Source organism: Cebus imitator, unplaced genomic scaffold (genome assembly GCF_001604975.1).
Source record: "Cebus imitator isolate Cc_AM_T3 unplaced genomic scaffold, Cebus_imitator-1.0 Scaffold554, whole genome shotgun sequence".
Classification (NCBI taxonomy): domain Eukaryota; kingdom Metazoa; phylum Chordata; class Mammalia; order Primates; family Cebidae; genus Cebus; species Cebus imitator.
The window spans coordinates 343,028-361,150 of record NW_016107869.1 but is presented as its reverse complement, the minus strand read 5'-3'; the positions used below and the strand labels follow the sequence as shown (position 1 = coordinate 361,150).

Sequence of the window (18,123 nt, the reverse complement as noted above, 5' to 3'; positions counted from 1 at the left end):
AATACTTCCCAGCCCTATTTAAAAAGTCACCAAACTTCCAAATCCAGATAGAGATTACAAAAAAGAAAAAAAAGGAAGACCAATATATCTCATGAATATAGACATAAAGATCTTTAACAGGCCGGGCATGGTGGCTCACGCCTTTAATCCCAGCAGTTTGGGAGGCTGAGGTGGGTGGATCACAAGGTCAAGAGATCGAGACCATCCCTGCCAACATGGTAAAACCCCATCTCTAATAAAAAATCCAAAAATTAACTGAGTATAGTGGCTCTCACCAGTAGTCCTACCCACTCGGGAGGCTGAGGCAGGAGAATCACCTGAACCCGGGAGGCAGAGATTGCAGTGAGCCACGATAGCATCCAACCTGGCAACAGAGCAAGACTCCATCCAAAAAACCAAGATCTTTAACAAAATATTACCAAATCAAACTCAGTAATATGGAAAAAAAAAAAACACATCATGATGAGGTTTGGCTTATCCAGGAATGTGAGATGGGCTTAGCATCCAAAAATCCAGTTAATGTCATTTACCATATTAACATTAAAAAACAAAACAAAACTATATAACCACATCAATGGTTACAGAAAAGCATGTGGTAATAATCAAACATTCAATCCTGATTTAAGAAAAAAAAAAAATTGTCAGCAAAGTTGAAACAGGAAGTGTGTCAATTATCAACCTCTTGCCTGTCAGCTCCAAATTTACCCTTCACTGTACTGCTTTGTTATATGGGAGCTGGGCCCTGTTATCTTTTCTTTGCCAGCTGCTGTAACATTAAGTTTTGTTATTAGAGGCTGCTAAAGGGGACGCTGTAGGAGGAAGGAGCTTCTCTTTCTGGTTCCAACATGCTTTGTTCTCTCGTTTTTCCTATGGCCATCAGCAACTTAAAGACACCCACTGGTACTCGCATCCCAGCAAGTTGCAGCAGTACCTACATAAGCAACTTCCCAGCCAGTTCCACCAGCATCCCAAGTGGTTTCCTGGCAAGTCTCAAGATGTTCCAACCAGCAGTTTCCCATTTCAATAACACGCCCATGAGAATCTCTGCACTGAACTTGGACCCTCCTCAGGCGTTGGCTTACTTCCACCACATACCACAGAAGCAAGAAGAGAATAAAGAACACTGAAACCAGAAAGAGAAGCCCTTTCCTTCTGTTCCCCTGCAGGAAGATTCCAAGTGAATTTCAATGTCACCTCTGCAGGCAATTTCCCAGCAAGCATCAAAGAGACCCAGAGGGTGGCTTCCTGAATCAACAAACTAGGGTACATCTATGCAATCAAATATTAGTGAGTGATTTAAAAAATCATAACCTATAATATTGTGGAAAGACATGAAAGAGTATTAGCCAGCATACTGCTGAAAGAAGCCAGTATGAAAAACTGTAATTAAGTGACATTCTAAAAAAGACAAAATTGTAGAAACAGTAAAAAGATCAGTAGTGGGAGTGAGGGGCAGGAGAAAGGTAGGGATGAATACAGGTGGAGCATGGGATTTTTAGGGAAGTAAAACTATTCTGTACGATACTGCAATGGTGGATTTATGACATGCATTTGTCAAAATCCATAGAGCTATACAACACAAATAATGAACCCTAATGTACAGTATAGACTTTAGTTAATAATATTGTATCAATATTAGTTCATCAGTTTTAACAAGTGCACATTAATGTAAGACTATCATAATAGGTGAAACTGTGTGCAGGAAAAAGGGGTTTATATGGGAACTCGCTGCACAAATATAAAACGCACTAAAAAAATACAGTCTAATAATTTTTTAAAAATGCATTTTCAAATTTTCCCATAGCTTCCTATGATAGGCAAAATTCTAAGGTGGCATCCCAGATTCTTGCCCACTGGTGCACACACTCTGAAGATTCCCTTACCCTTGGGGGTGGGTAGGACTTTAAACATGATAGATTTCACTCCCAGTATGATGTTATATTATATGACAAGGATGAAAATATTTTATTAATGTTGTTAAGGTCCCAAAGTTTGAATTTGTCAAAACAGAGATGATTCTGGGAGTCCTTAAAAGAGACTGGGTCCTCTTGAAAGATAAGCCTCAAAGCATAAGAGAGCTTTTCCTGCTTCTCTGAAAAAAGGGGGCCTTATGCAGGAGCCATGTAGCCAGGACTTACAGAAGGGGACCTCTAGAGACTGAGAGCGGTCTCCAAACAAGAGCTAGCAAGAAAATGTGAGCTTCAATCACACAGCCCCAAAGAACTGGATTATGCAAACAACCACATGAAGCTGAAAGAGGATCCTGTGAGACCCCAGATGAGACTGTAGCCCAGGGAAGACCTGGACTTTAGCATATAAGAACTTGAGCACAAGATCCAGCTATGTCCAGACTTTTGGCCTACAAAAAGTCTGAGACAATTAGCTTATGTTTTTATAAGCCGCCAAGTTTGAGGCTTATTACACAGCAATTGAAAACTAATATTGTCTATTACCTTCAGGTTGACAAATCACCAAAGTCAACAAAATAGGCTAAAAGAAGACATTTGGGGCTTTTGTACATTTTGACAATTGAACTGAATTTCATAGTCATAAAAATTTATTTCTTTTACATATAGTTGGCATTTGATATTTTGAAAAGCCAAATTACAACTAGTATATATGACACAACCACAGCCTACAGAAAAAAATTACGCACCTGAGAATAAAATGCAGTGACCAATCTATCAGGAAGCAATCTAGGATTAAAATTCTCAATTTTAAAGAAATTTTACATAACAACATACAATTCTACTTAGGATTTTACAAATTACTACCAAGTGATAATTAAATGTTTTTAATTTTTTTTCTTTTTTTTTTTTTTTTTTTTTTTTTTTTTTTTTTTTTTTTTTTTTTTTTTTTTTTTTTTTTTGAGACAGTTTTTCGATTTGTCGTCAGGCTGGAGTGCAGTGGAGCGACCTCGGCTCACTCAACCTCCACCTCCCAGGTTCAAACAATTCTCCTACCTCAGCCTCCCGAGTAGCTGGGACTACAGGCGTGCGCCACCATGCCCAGCTAATTTTTTTGTACTTTTAGTAGAGACGGGGTTTCACCATGTTGGCCAGGATAGTCTCAATCTCTTGACCTCGTGATCCGCCCACCGCGGCCTTGCAAAGTGCTGGGATTACAGGCGTGAGCCGCACCATTTTTAATGTTTAAACATATACAGGTTTCACAAGTTTTAAACAAAAAAATGCAGGAAAAAACAAAATTTTGAAATCTGAAAATAAAACATATCATGAGTCCTAAATTTCTGAAAAGAGATTTTGCATAAATTTCCTGAATTGTACACTTTAAAATGGTTTGTTATATTATGTAAATATTATCTCAATTTTTAAAAGTTAGTCATTCTAAACATTAATTATAATTATTACATGTAGATGCACAGAGAACATCTATTCCAAATTTCTGTTAACACCCAACTGTGCAAATAAACGCAACAGCACGTAAACAGAAAATCATCAGTTATTCTATTAAAGTAAATATTAAAACTATATATGTGAGGCTTGAAAGGTCACCTATTCACTGCATTAACAATAATGAAAAATTTCTTTCCTGTGCTAGGCATACAATGAATAAAATACACAGTCTTTCAGAAAATTGTATGTAATTATATCTCATAGCAGTTCACACAATTGTACTAAACAATATGCATGCTTTCTCCTTTTCTACCAATTGAATATTCAGGAGTTTCTGTTACATGCCATGTTATAGCATGATAGAGATTTAGCCCAGATTTTGAAATCTGGTTTGAACCACTAGGATTAGCAAACTAAGCAGTGAAATAAAATATTAAGCATGTCAACCAAATAATCCACTTTCCCTCTGTCTTTGGAGATGCCTTATTAAATTTCCTAAGAGAAAAATGAAAGTACTTCATGTAAAAAGTTTTAACCCCTGCTTTGAAAACACATATTTTAGCCCATAATGTAGGTTTTTAAATATAATTGGTTCTAATAATCATATTTTTTAAATCCCAACCAGAAGAACCACTTTAAAAGTATTTTTTCAGTTTAATATGCATAGGTCTGCCAGTATACTATTTGTCCATAATTATGAAAATTGCTTACTTACCCAGTAGGCAATACATGAATCATATATAGTATACAATTAGGCCACAATTGAGAGTTTAATGCTTAAATGACATCCAAAGTTAAGCAGAATATGCTATAATACATAAGACCTTCAATAGAATTAAATTAGCCTTAATTTTACATAAATATATTAATGAATTAGATATATATTGTCCAACACATTAACCATAAACTACAAGTATCTGTTTAAATTGAGAATAATTTAAAGTACATGAAATTAAAGATTCAATTCCTTAGTTGGACTCACCACATCTCAAGTATTCAACAGCTCTATATGGTTAGAAGCTACCATATCAGGTTTCTATCATTTCAGAAATAGCACTTATTTGACAGAGTTGAGTTTACCATAAAACTCATCAGAAAGCTTAAGCTTCAGCCCTCCTCATTTGAAAATGTCCCTGCAGGTACCTGAAAGGGGTCTTAGCAATGTGTCCATGATTATATATTTTAGTAAAATTTGCAAAAGTAAGATATTTTTCCCACAAAATATCTGTCTCTTTCCACTCCTAGTTCCCCTCCACCCACCTTCTACTGGTGTCAGGTGGAGGGAGTCACAGCAAGCAAGCTGGCGACCAAGCAAAGGGTGATATATTCAGTTTGGGTGGTACATTCAGAATTGGTAGTACATTGTTTTTAGTAAGATATATGTAAGTGGTTCTCAGTCATTTCTACGTCTAATTAATTTACCATCTCTTCCAGTATAGGAATGGCTTCTAGGAAAACATCCCTTTCCGACTGTACTAACTCACATGGGGTCCTGATATGAAGATAGTCAGAGGTCTATGAAAAGCCCTGAATATGTAACCTCTGCCACAAATGGCAACTAGAACTAAAGATTTGTGGCAAATGGGACAGAAGCAGAGTCTGAATTTACACAGCCCAAAGCTACTCTGTGAAAAATTCTTCCAATCAGGAGACAAAATAGTATAAGCAGATAATTTCATTTTAATCAATGCCTAATCAAGTTTTTCTTATTAGGAATACAGCTGATAGTGCATACACAATTACAAATGCAGCAGACCTTTCTTTTTTCTTTTTGATGGTATTCACAATGAAATAGAACTCAGACACTGCCTTTGCAGAGGCCAAATCTGTAGCTGTTCTATAAACACTATGCGAGTAAAGATGCACATTTTATACAGCTCCATTATCAGTAATAAAAACAAAAGCTTCTTAACCTTACTACAGGAAAGTCTAATTTATCTTTCCATATCTATAAGAAATTATATTATAAAGTCATTGTCATGAGGAGGCACTCAAACATTATGCATCCTATATATGTAAAAAAAAGGTAGTTTAAAAGTGTAATCAGCAGCTATTTTTCCAAATATTATCATGATAATGTCACTGACCATCTTTTTTGAAATTGTAATCAGTTGTGACTTCTTTTCTCATTCTAAATACATATTGACTTGTATATAAATTTGTATTTGTCATTTTTTATTTTTTTAGGAGGACTGCCTCCAAATAGTCTGTTTCAGGTCCCCAATAAACCCTTGATCTGACCCCGATGCTAGAAAATTATGTCTTGATTAAAATATATTCACTAATTAGTAATCTCTACATACTCATTTCTTCCTCCTATATGCACCTACATGTATATCAATAACCGTCACATTATTGTCACTGAATTCTAGGATTTAAAAGGTAAATTTGAAATATGTCCCTTCTGCTCACTCTGTACCTAATCTGATATCTCTTCAGCCTTCAGTACAAAAAGCTCACATCTCACTAGCACTAATACAAATGTCATTCCTAGTAATTAGGTTACACTGAGTGCCTTTGAGCTTTGCAGTGCTACTGTCAGTGAGGTTCTTAATGCATTTACAGTTATGGTTATTCAAACCACTAAGGTTTTTCTTTGAGTAAACAATATATTGATCAAATCAAATGCTGGCCTGACAATACCATTTCATTTAAGAAAATAAAAAATGCACAACAATTTCTGTTATCTAATTTGATTTAAGAGATTGCTCCTAATGAAACAAACCTTTGTATAACCACTTTTTTTGTACTATGAAAATGCATATACAAATATAAAAATGCCTAATAGCTAAATGCCATTTATGCAAATAGCCCCTAAGTTGTATTTGACTTACATTTCATTTCATACTCTTTACATTTCATTAAGCCATCCTTCAATAAACTATTTTTTCATTATTGTATTGCAAAGATATTCACAGGCTGAAATTACATCAAATAAATTACAAATCCGATTTCTGAAAGTCATTGCCATACAAATCAAATGCCTAGCTTCACATAAATGGTTAAAGCTTTAAATAAGTTGCATTTGTATAATTGCCTTATTTGCTGGTGCCTCCTACAGCTGTAGAATAATTTTTTCCAATATATGAAGAATATATTGGCAGCTGAGAACAAGATATTTCAAATTATTAATTAAAAATGAGAAGTTTTGTTAAATACATTAAAGAACTGAATTTAAACTTGGAATATACATATCCCTGTAGCTCTATTTCTCTGATTAGGCCCTGAGAAAGTAAGTTACACTTACTAAAGATTTTTTAAAAAGGAAGAAAAAATGTCTTACCTAGATGATTTGGAGCTGTGAAAGGAAAGGGGCCCCAAAATCACTAAGCTAAAGGGAAAAGTCAAGCTGGGAATTGCTTAGGACAAACCTGCCTCTCATTCGATTCAAAATCACCCCTCTGTTCACTGAGATAAATGTGTATATGATTGCCTCTTTTGGAGAGGCTGATCAGAAACTCAAAAACTCAAAAGAAGGCAACCCTTTGTCTCTTATCTACCTACAGCCGGAAGCCCCTCCCTGCTTCGAGTTGTCCCGCCTTTGCAGACAGAGTCAAAGTTCATCTTATACGTGTTGATTGATGTCTCATGTCTCCATAAAATGTATAAAACCAAGCAGTGTTCTGACTTCCTTGGGCACGTGTCATCAGGACCTCTGGAGGCCACGTCACAGGCACATGTCCTTAACCTTGGCAAAATAAACTTTCTAAATTAACTGAGACTGGTCTCAGATTTTCATGGTTCACAGGGCAAAATGAAAATTTACTGCCCTTACTCAAAAAATATTGTCCTATTCATAGAAAAATAAAATAATAAGGTGGTTACCAGACACTGGAAGTAGTGGAGAAGCATTACACAGTCACTGCTTAATGAATACAGTGTTTCAGTTTGGGAAGATGAAAACATACTGGAAATGGATGGTAAAGATGGCTGCACCACAATAAGAATGTATTTAATGTCGTTGAACTATACACTTAAAAATGGTTAAAATGGTACATTATATGTTATATATATTTTTATCACAATAAAAATGTTTCAATTGTTCTAAAGTAATTATAGTTACATTTTTATATTATTTTTTTCTTCTGAGATTCAGCCTGAATTGAAAAGTACTTCATTATAAATAATGGAAATTAAATACTTAAGTTGGTCATTCAAACTCACCATTAATAAAATGGAGAAAGAAATCAAGTTTTCTAACCTGTGACTCTGTGAGCACTTTACTACCACACAAACTGAGAGAACATATAAGAAATTCCAAACTTCTCCAGCCTAAAATAGTTGTTTTGAAACAAATAAAAACCACCTGTAGATACAGTTGAAACTTCTTTAAAGAAAAGGATAGTTAACTATACTAATGGCCACACTGAGCATGATAGCTGTCGCAGATGGTCAATGGGAAAGCAAGTCGAGTTCTTTCCATTGTAGAGATAATGTAATGAAATGAACAGTATAGGCATTTGATCAACTTTGAGTAATCAATCTTATCACATATACCAACATGTCCTGTTTTTTACAAAACCCATTCACAAACTCTGGGATGTATGATTTTTTTAAGTGAACTCTGATTCCTTAGAAGTTAATGTTTACAAATGCAAACAGCATCTGTAGAATCTTAATTACAGTAAGGTACTTTCTACTCATCACAATATCTCCCACATTTAATACAGTATTATTACAACACAGGTGCATGACAAGTATCTTTTTAAGGAGCTGGGAAGGAAGGAGAGAGGGAAGAAGACAATGAGGGAGAGAAGGAAGATAGATGGGTGGTTTCTGTAGATTCTTACAACCCATAGGCTAGTACTCAGTGTTTGGCTGTGGTATGAATAAAATAAAGAGGCTAGAGACTACAAGTAATTAATAAACTGTGAGGGCCAGTGTCCTAGACTAAGCCATGCTAATTTTTAGATATTACTGGTGACTTTTTTTCTCTACTGACAAAAGTTCAGCATTTAAATATATTAGGTGATACATATATCACAAGGTACCTGAATAATAGCTGAGATTTATTACATCTGTATAATCATCTATGCATTATGTATAACCATGCTATTTAAAACTATATTTTAAATGTGGAGACTCTTAACACAGAGTAATTTCATACATTCCAAAATATTTCTCTTCATTGTTTATTAATTAAAACTATATTTTAAATATTTTATAACAGATCATTCTAAAAGCCAAATTATATTAAGCATTTCTATCACAAAACCAAAACATTTGAAACAATCGCCATATTTTAAAACCTTTGTAAAATATGTGCTTATTTGGGTCACAAAATTGTATCACATTTGCTGACCACCAGGCAAAAATCTCTGTCAAGTGACTTTCAGGTTTACATAGTCTGCTGCCATTAGAGCAATTATAAGGTATAATGGAATGCTAGCCATGTGTACTTCTGACATTCCTCTAAATCCAGGTCATTAGTCATTTCATGAAGTCATTTTAAGTTTCCTTCATATATTGCCCTCTGTGGTTTTCCAGTTGTCATTTCAGTTGTTTGTTTCAACTGAAATATAAATGTAATCAAAGTCGTAAATGTTTATGTGAAAAACAGAAAGGGAAACCCTTTCTGATCACTTTTAGATCAAGTAGTCAGAAAAACTGGTCCCAATAGTTAAGACTGGATAAAAAATCTTGCTAAATTAATTAAACATATAATTTATTCATCCACGCTTTCATTTATTTCACAAATATTTGTCAAATACCTCTAAGAAGCAGATGTCTCCAAATGCTACAGAAAAAGAGAAATGAATTGCATGATACACATTTAGCACTACAAAAACACGACAGGCAGGGCATTTTCAGGATCATGAAGAGTAAGTAAAATTTTGCCAGATTGGGTACAGGGAGCGGAAATTCATCCTAGGGTGTGGAATATCATGTGGGTAAGCTTATAATAACATAAACTTTGTTTTACAGCTAAAAAGGGTAAATTACATATTTCTAGTAGCTTCTTGAATATGTCAAAATAATTTAAAATAAATATATGTACATTAAATCCCTCCTTTTTATATTTTATATACTGCTATTGGAAGATTCTGCAATCTTTTCAGTCACCAATATAGATTAGGTTTTGCTTATTCACCACTAAATCACAGCAGCATGTATTTCATTTTAAATAATTAAAGGTATAAGCATTCACATTTGATGGTATTACCACCGGGGGGGGGGGGGGGGTTTGCAATAACAAGTTTTACCTGGAACACACTTTGGGAAGCAATGCTCTAAGGCCTTGAAATCCCAAAAGTGAACACTCGGATTAGAACGGTTTCCCTAGACCAGGAAGCAATTAAAAATGCGAATCTTTCACATAGCAACTGTGCCCAATTAAAAAAAAAATGGACAAAGAACAAATATCAAAGTACTATATAAATTGTCTACTACCTATTTAGAGACTTTAAATATGCTATGTTGTCCTTTTTGTGGCTGGTCACATTTTCTTTGATGAGCAGTTTGCCTTTGTAAACAGCTTAACCAAAATTCTGGCATATGTGGGTTTACTGCAATATTTCTTTATGATCTGCAAGATGTAGCTATCACTATGTATCTCACATGCTTAATGTGAAGGTTAAATGAGATTTAAAAAAAAATGAAAGTCAGTGTTTGGTGTTCAATAAATAGTAGTAATTAATTATAAAAAATATTAACCCATATACCTATTCATGCAATTGTACAACCATGCTTTTATATTTGGGCCAGGAACTGAGGTGAGCCAGAATTCATCTATTTTATGAGTATACTTACAAAGTCCTAACCCTTAGTCTCATTGCATTACTGACGACTTTAATGTCATGATAGTTTTTCATTTGCCCCCTTTCAGATGCAAACTCCTTACTTCACTGATCACCCAAGACTGGTAGGCTTTACAGAGCTCACTAGCAAAGACCTTAGAATTCTTTTATCATTTATCTGTCAGTGGCCGAGGATAGAAATATCACTGGACCTTCACCTCAAATATCCTCTAAAAAAATTCCCAGCGACTGAGTTGGGCCAGAGGTTCAGATGCCAGATACTTTGTAACTTGTTTCAAAGCATTTTCTATAGGTACTATCAAATGATCCCTAAGCCAAATGAAATGTTTTGTTCTAAAGACTGAAAAAAATCAGTTTAGAAAGGTAATATTAATATTAGGGCACTTCTTAGGACTGAGCAGTACATTATAAAAGAAAATGAAGAACATTCAGAGATCCAAGAGAAAAGAGACTTCTAGAACAAAAAATAAATAGAAAACCTGATTTTGGCCAGGCGCAGTGGCTCATGCCTGTAATCCCAGCACTTGGGGAGGCTGAGGTAGGCGGGTCATGAGGTCAGGAGTTCAAGGCCAGCCTAACCAAAATGGTGAAACCCCGTCTCTACTAAAAATACAAAAATTAGCTGGGTGTGGTGGTGCATTCCTGTAATCCCCACTACTTTGGAGGCTGAGGCAGGAGAATCACTTGAACCTGAGAGGCGGAGGTTGCAGTGAGCTGAGATCGTGCCATTGCACTCCAGCCTGGACAATAACAGTGAAACTCCATCTCAGAAAAACAAATAAACCTGATTTCATTTGTTAGTACATATAATAATTATTGTCACTATTTAATAGAAAACTATATTACCACGTTGAAATAGAAAGATGTGAGAATTTAAAGCTACAACTCTGAGATGCAATTAAGTGATCCAACTCAATAAACCTTAAACAGAAGAGTGTTTCTATGCAGAGTGCCAGCACAGCGTGAATCTGGGAACAACCTTGCAAAATCACCTTGACTATTGATCAGCTTGTTAATCTCCATGCTATGTTTCCATTATGCAAAAGGAAATTAGCACTCTTAATATTTATTACATTATTAAATTATAAATCTAGCACCACATATCAAAAGATTTAAAAATAGTTACATCTTTAATGTCATAAGAGTAAATACAGAGCCTCAGGCTCAGTTCCATTAGGTAAGTTCATATCACTCACATTTTCTTCCCATGAAACACATTAGATTTAAGATATAGGCATGAATATAATTTTGCTGGAATAGTAATGATATTCATTTTTAAATCGGAGTGCTATTAGTACCCGCTTTCACTTTTTCATCTTCCACGGTATGCTCTGGCACAAGTGTAGGCTGTGTCACAACACACACGTGCTGTAAACCTCGTTGGCTCAGTCCTGTCAGCAGATTGTATGCATTTGAATCTTTATGTTCCTTTTTTTAGAATTTGCAATATTCTAGAAGAGTGATTTTCTTTGTTGTTCCCTTATATTGTATTTCACCCTTATAGAAAATGATAGAGTAATTAGAATCTTATTTTTGAAATAAGTCTTCTTTGTCTTAAGAAGAAATTTCTGTTTCATATATAGATGATAAAAACTAAAGCAGAAGAAAAATGAATACTGAAAATGTCAAAAGAAATAGAGGGTTTCAATATTAATTTTTTAAAGGAATAAGGACTAGAAAAAAATTCCACATAAAAAATTGAATGATTAAAAATACTATAGTGATTTCCTACTGTGCTAAATAAAACCTTTACAAGATGTTTCATATGTGAAATAAACTAATAATCAATTCAAAAGAAGAGAAACTCTTTTCAGGAAAAGGCGTAAAATCTTTTAAAAACCTTTTAAAATTTTCTTTGATAGAGTAATTTTCTAAAGAAATGTTCAAGTGTCTATCAATTTTATTTTCACCAAAAAAATCTAATTCTGCTTAACCAACAATGTGCTTTATTTTAAAACTAGAGCAGTACAAAAAGTTCACAGGAAGAATTTCCAAAATAAAATGAGTCTCAGATAAGCAAAGCTGAAACGACTATCTATACCACCTTTCCGAACCTATTAATGCTTCAAACTATATTATTATACAACCACAAACAAATATGTGTACACACTCTACTAGAACACCTTCATAGTTGCCATGAATCATTCTTTCATTTTCCTAAGTACTTACGAAGCAGTGTAGTTCTCTATTTTAAAGGTGTAAAAATAAAATATACAGAATTTTGACAAACAAAGTATCAAATAAAACATGAATGAAGGATGGACAGGTAGATGGATGGGTAGATGGGTCGATGGATAGATACATGAGCAGATGGATGAATAGATGCTCAGGACATGTGAATGGATGAATATGGTGCTTTCTATCAAATAAAAGAATATGCAATCTTTTTTTCTTCTTTCATTAAGTAACACTTGTATATTAATCTGGGGGTTGTCCATGATCTTCAAGAGCAGCTTCAAGAATCGCCAGCAACCCTATGGAGGGAAGTGCATGTTGATATAGGTACATATATGTAGGGCAGGAGGTGACCATGTCTATAGACATTGATACCAAAAAGGCCCCTTCTTCTAATCTCCAGAAACAATTAACTTACTCTTTTTAAAAACTCAGCTTTGCCAATCTTTCACCTGTCATCAGAAGCAAGGCCTGAGTGAAAAGCAAGTTGCATTCTCTGGCTTGGCAGCCTAAACAAGCAAGCTTTCCACACGTAGACCAGGGAAGCTTCAGCCCCCACAGCTGGTGCTAGGCATGGTTCCTGAATTCAACAGCAGGATAACGCCTGTCCAATATGTAATAAAAGCACTAAAAGTTAGCTTTAAAAAAAAATGTAGAATTCCTGATTTCATATTTATGAAATACCACCTTTTCACAACAGCACAGAAGAATTAAGTAAACAATTTAAAGATTCACATCTAATTGAGCTCCAACTCAGATAAAATAGCCTGTGTTCCTTAAACTGAGACTTCAACAACTAAATTTTGCCTTTCAAAGGCAAAAGAATTTTGAAGAAATGATACCTTCCTAGAAATCTCTTTGGGGAACATTTTTACAAACATTTATCATGTTAGCAAAATAAATTTCAGTAGTTTGTTTATCAGAACTATCGGCCTGCATTTTGACAAATGCAGACCCAAAAATCAAAATCAGAGATGGAAAAGGGCAACACAGTATTATATAGCAAGTATGCTTAGGCAAGAATCAAAGTAGAAGGCTTAGGGTCTTGGCTCTAAAATTAGCCAACTGGGCATGAGTTTCTGAGCAAGAATGATCATAATGTAGTTTACTTCCCTTTCAAAAGTGGCTATTGCCACATGTATACAAAGCAAACATAAGGAAATGCATTATATTCTTAAGGTACTCATCCTCTCATCTGGCTAGTTTTATTTCATAACTTACAAAGTCCTATTTGAAATTCTTATTATAATATTAAAATTGAGAAAAGAGCAAAATTAGAGAATGCATAAGTCAAAAATAGTGAAAATTAATAACAAAGTAAAGAAATATGTTTGAATTTTTCACAATTTCTACAATATGCCTTCTGAATAACCTAACTGAAATATGTCTGAAAACTATAGCTATGGAGTTTAAAAATAACAGAATATTATTCTTTTCTTTCCTGGTAGGAAAAAATAAAAGCATATAAATTTATACATTTTTAGGAAAAGCTAAAAATGTCATCAAATATACCTTTTAGCCTTCTACAACTTCTTCAAAATCTGAATTTATAATAGATCTATAGTTCTGAGATGTATAATACGATTAGCCTAAAAAGAGGTAAATAACTATAGAAAAAATTCTTGTACTCCCTTGATTGATCAGACTCTCCATCATCATGCCAAAATCCTTATTTAAGCAGGGCAAATAAAAGTAATCACTTAGAAAAGTGGTGTGATAACTATTTGAAACTATCTTTTTAAAAGTAATTATTTTTAGGAGATCTAAGTAATATATCCAAATATTGTCCTGGATGCTGGATGCACAAAATAAGAACCTATGCCAGCTCAAGAATATTTTTATGTATTGTTTTCTTTTTTACCGTGGGAGGTAAATAGACAAAATACCCATTAAAGTTAAATACAGGCTGGGCACGGTGGATTACACCTGTAATCCCATAACTTTGGAAGCCCAAGGGAGGTGAATCACTTGAAGTCAGCAGTACGAAGCCAGCCTGGACAATATGGCGAAACCCCATCTAAAAATATAAAAATTAGATATAGTGGTGAGCGCCTTTAATGCCAGCTACTCAGGAGGCTGAGGCATAAGAATCGCTTGAACCTAGGAGGCAGAGATTGCAGTGAGCCAAGATCCTGCCACTGCACTCCAGCCTGGGCGACAGAGTGAGACTCGGTCTCAAAAACAAAAACAAAAAAATTAAACACACTGTGGCCTTTTTTATCTTGACCACAAAAGGGCTCCATCTCAGTAACAGATGTTATACTTTCAGTACCTCTGTGGCATATGGCCAGGACTTACAGCTCTTTTGCTAGATAACAAAATCCAGATAAACCTAGAGAGGAAATGCAACCTGGGGTACAAAAATACCCATCACTAATGAACTTTGGACTCTCTCAAGATTTCACTAGTCAGTGTAAAGAGAAATTGCTGTATACTCATGAGCAAGTCACTTTGCTTGGTCTCAGTTTTCTCATATATAATAAAGTATTTTACTTATTCCTTCTATTAATCTATAAACTCTATAAGCAAGGACCATGGGATTCTAACACCCACCTAATATAGGTAGCCAAAAAATGTGCATGTGGAGAATGCAAGATCACACAGGTTTTTTCCAGCCAACTTTATCTTCAATTATATAATGTTTTAAGTCTAATATTTGGGTGGGTAGGTCCATAATGTATATTAAAACCAAAAAGAAGGTGGTTAGGTCCACAAAAATGTGACAGAAATAACTGAATATCACAAAAGAAATAAACAATTTGCTACAGTTGAAAAGTGGCCTCCATCAAAGTTTACCAAAACTCCACCAAAAGCTCTAATTCTCAACTTTACAGACAAGTCATAGAAGTATAATTTCTCTTTCAGAAGCAATGGCTCTTGTTGTTGTTTCTGTTGTTTCCAGTTGAGATCTTTGTTCAATGTCTAATAATAATTGGAATAATAATGAGGCCAAACCTTTCCTAATTTCTATTTTAAGATATGTGTACTTTTTCCAAACTTTCAGCAGATTAAAAAGAAAAAAATTGTATTCTTTGGACAACAAAAAGTAGTCCTCAGAAATTCATATTTGGTAAACCACTCCAGCAAATTAGTTCAACCCAAAGAGGGGGTCATGGGAACTGTAATTTGAAGCCAGTCCATCAGAAGTTCCAGGGGCCTAGACTTGAGACTGGTGGGGGGAATGGAGAAAGGTGCGGTCTTAGGAACTGAGCACTCAACCTGTGGGATCTGACACTATCTCCAAGTAGATAGCATGAGAACGGAGTTAGAGGACACCCAGCTGGTGTCCACTGCTTCGAGTGTGGGGAGAAAAAGCCCCACACACGTGTTCACAACAGTCTTCTGTGTTGATGATTGCTGTGGTATGAGAGTAGAGGGAAAACGCAGAGCTTTCCCTACACAAATGGTGCCAGTGAAGTGAGATTAGCTGGAACATCATGATTGGGTAGAATTTATCTTAGGAAAGTCAGGATGGTTCAAAAGACACAAATTAATAAATGTGATACATCCCATAAACAGAATCGAGGATAAAATCCCTGTGATCATCTCAATAGACGTAGAAAACGCCTTCAGTACAATTTAGCATGCCTTCATCATAAGAATCCACAACAAACTAGGTATAGAAGGAACATAGTTCAACATAATAAAGGCCATATATGACATACCCACAGGCAACATTATACTTAGTAAAGAAAAGTTGAAAGCATTCCCTCTGAGAACTGGAAAAGGACAAGAATTCCCACCATGTTCACCACTCTTATTCAACATCATACTGGAAGTTCTCACCAGAGTAATCAGGTAAGAGAAAATATTGAAAGGCATCCAAATTAGAAAAGTCAAATTATCCCTCTTCACTGATGATATGATCTAACATCTAGGGAACTCTAAAGATTCCACCAAAAAACTCTTAGATTTGATCAATTAATTCAGTAAAATTTCAAGATACAAAATTAATATGCAGAAATCAGTAGCATTCCTATACACCAATACTGACCTAGCCAAGGACCAAATCAAGAAAGCAATCCCACTTAAAACAGTTACAAAAAAAAAAAAATTGGGAAATATATTTAACAAAGAAGGTGAAATATCTCTTGTATTAGTTCATTCTCATGCTACTATGAAGAAACCCGACACTGGGCAATTTATAAAGAAAAGAGATTCAATTGACTCACAGTTCTGTATTCTGGAGAGGCATCAGGAAACTTACAATGATGAGTATGTGGATGCCCCCAAAGCACTGAAGGGTCTGGAATAACTGTTGCTGGTGGTGGATCTAACTAAATGAAAATGAGATGCCCAAGCTATGGCAGCTGTGATTGGCTGGCTGTTTCTATAGTATTTTTTCTATATTTTGGAGTATTAAAATAGATTGTCCAATTGTGAATTTCTTTAAAAATGCATTTAGTGGGACAAGTGCAGGTTTCTTACATGTTTCTTACACTAAAAGCCAAGACACCTCTTCACAGGGCAGCAGGAGAGAGAATGAGTGCCAGCAGGGGAAATGTCAGATGCTTATCTCATGAGAACTCACTCACTATCACGGGAACAGCATAAGGGAAACTGCCCCCTGTATTAGTCTATTTTCACATTGCTGATAAAGACATACTCTAGACTAGGAAATTTACAAAAGAAAGAGGTTTAATTGGACTTACGGTTTCACTTTATGCAGATAAGTGAACACTTACAAACTCTTGGTAAAAATGTTAATTAGTACAAGCTGTATAGAGATTTCCCAAAGAACTAAAAGTGGAACTACCATTAGATCTACTGATCACACTTCTGAGTATCTAACCAAAGGGAAAAAATCATTATATTAAAAAGATGCTTGCAATTGTATGTTTAGATCTGCACTAGTCACAATGGCGAAGGTATGAAATCAACCTAAATGCCCATCAATGAAGGATTTCATAAAGAAAATGTGGTATATATACAACTTAGAATGCTATGCAGCCATAAAAAAAGAATAAAATCATGTCCTTGGCAGCAACATGGTTAGAACTGAGTCCATTACCTTAGGAAAATAACTCAGAAAGTCAAATGCTGCATATTCTTACTTACCAGTGGAGGCTAAACAATGAGTACACATGGACATACAGAGTGGAACAGTGGACACTAGAGACTCAAAAAGGTGGGAGAGTGCGAGGCAGCTAAGGGTTTAAAAATTACCTATTGGGTGCAATGTTCATTATTCAGGTGATGGACACACTAAAAGCCAACACTACACCACTATGTAATATATATACGTAAGAAACCTGCACTTGTCTCCACTACATATATTTTTATATTTTTAAAGAAATTCACAATTGGACAATCTAGTTTAATACTCCCAAATATAAGAGAAAAAAATATACGGAAGCAGCCAGCCAACCACAGCTGCCATAGCTTGAGCATCTCACTTTCGTTTAGTTAGATCCACCCCCGGCAACAGTTCTTCCAGACCCTTCAGTGTTTTGGGGGCATTCCCATATTCATGCAGTGGAGCCCATTCATCATGGATAGCAGCTATCAGATCCCCTACAGATATAGACAGCCAGCCTAGAATTTCCTCCGCATATTTCCTCTCTCCCAATACCATCATCTTGGCACTCATGGGATTTTCTTAAACTTCTTGCCATGCACACCACTTGTCCTGCCAGACCTCTGTTGACTTCAGTTAGATAGCACTATGTTTGAGGCCAAAGCAGAGACAGAATCAGCAAAAGAGACAACAGATTTGTTGAGGGAACATACATGATGGGCAGTCCAGTGGCAGCAGGCTAGACAAGAGAATCTGTCCAGTAAAACTCCAGAAAAAGCAAAAATTATTAAAATATAGGAATAATTATATAAATTAT

General features: G+C 35.2%; 1 protein-coding gene across 2 annotated transcripts in view; it reads right to left on the bottom strand.

Moving 5' to 3' along the window:
* Positions 1–18,123, bottom strand: part of IMMP2L (inner mitochondrial membrane peptidase subunit 2) — an 880,842-nt gene that overhangs the window by 746,367 nt on the left and 116,352 nt on the right. The gene's annotated exons all lie outside the window — the stretch shown is intronic.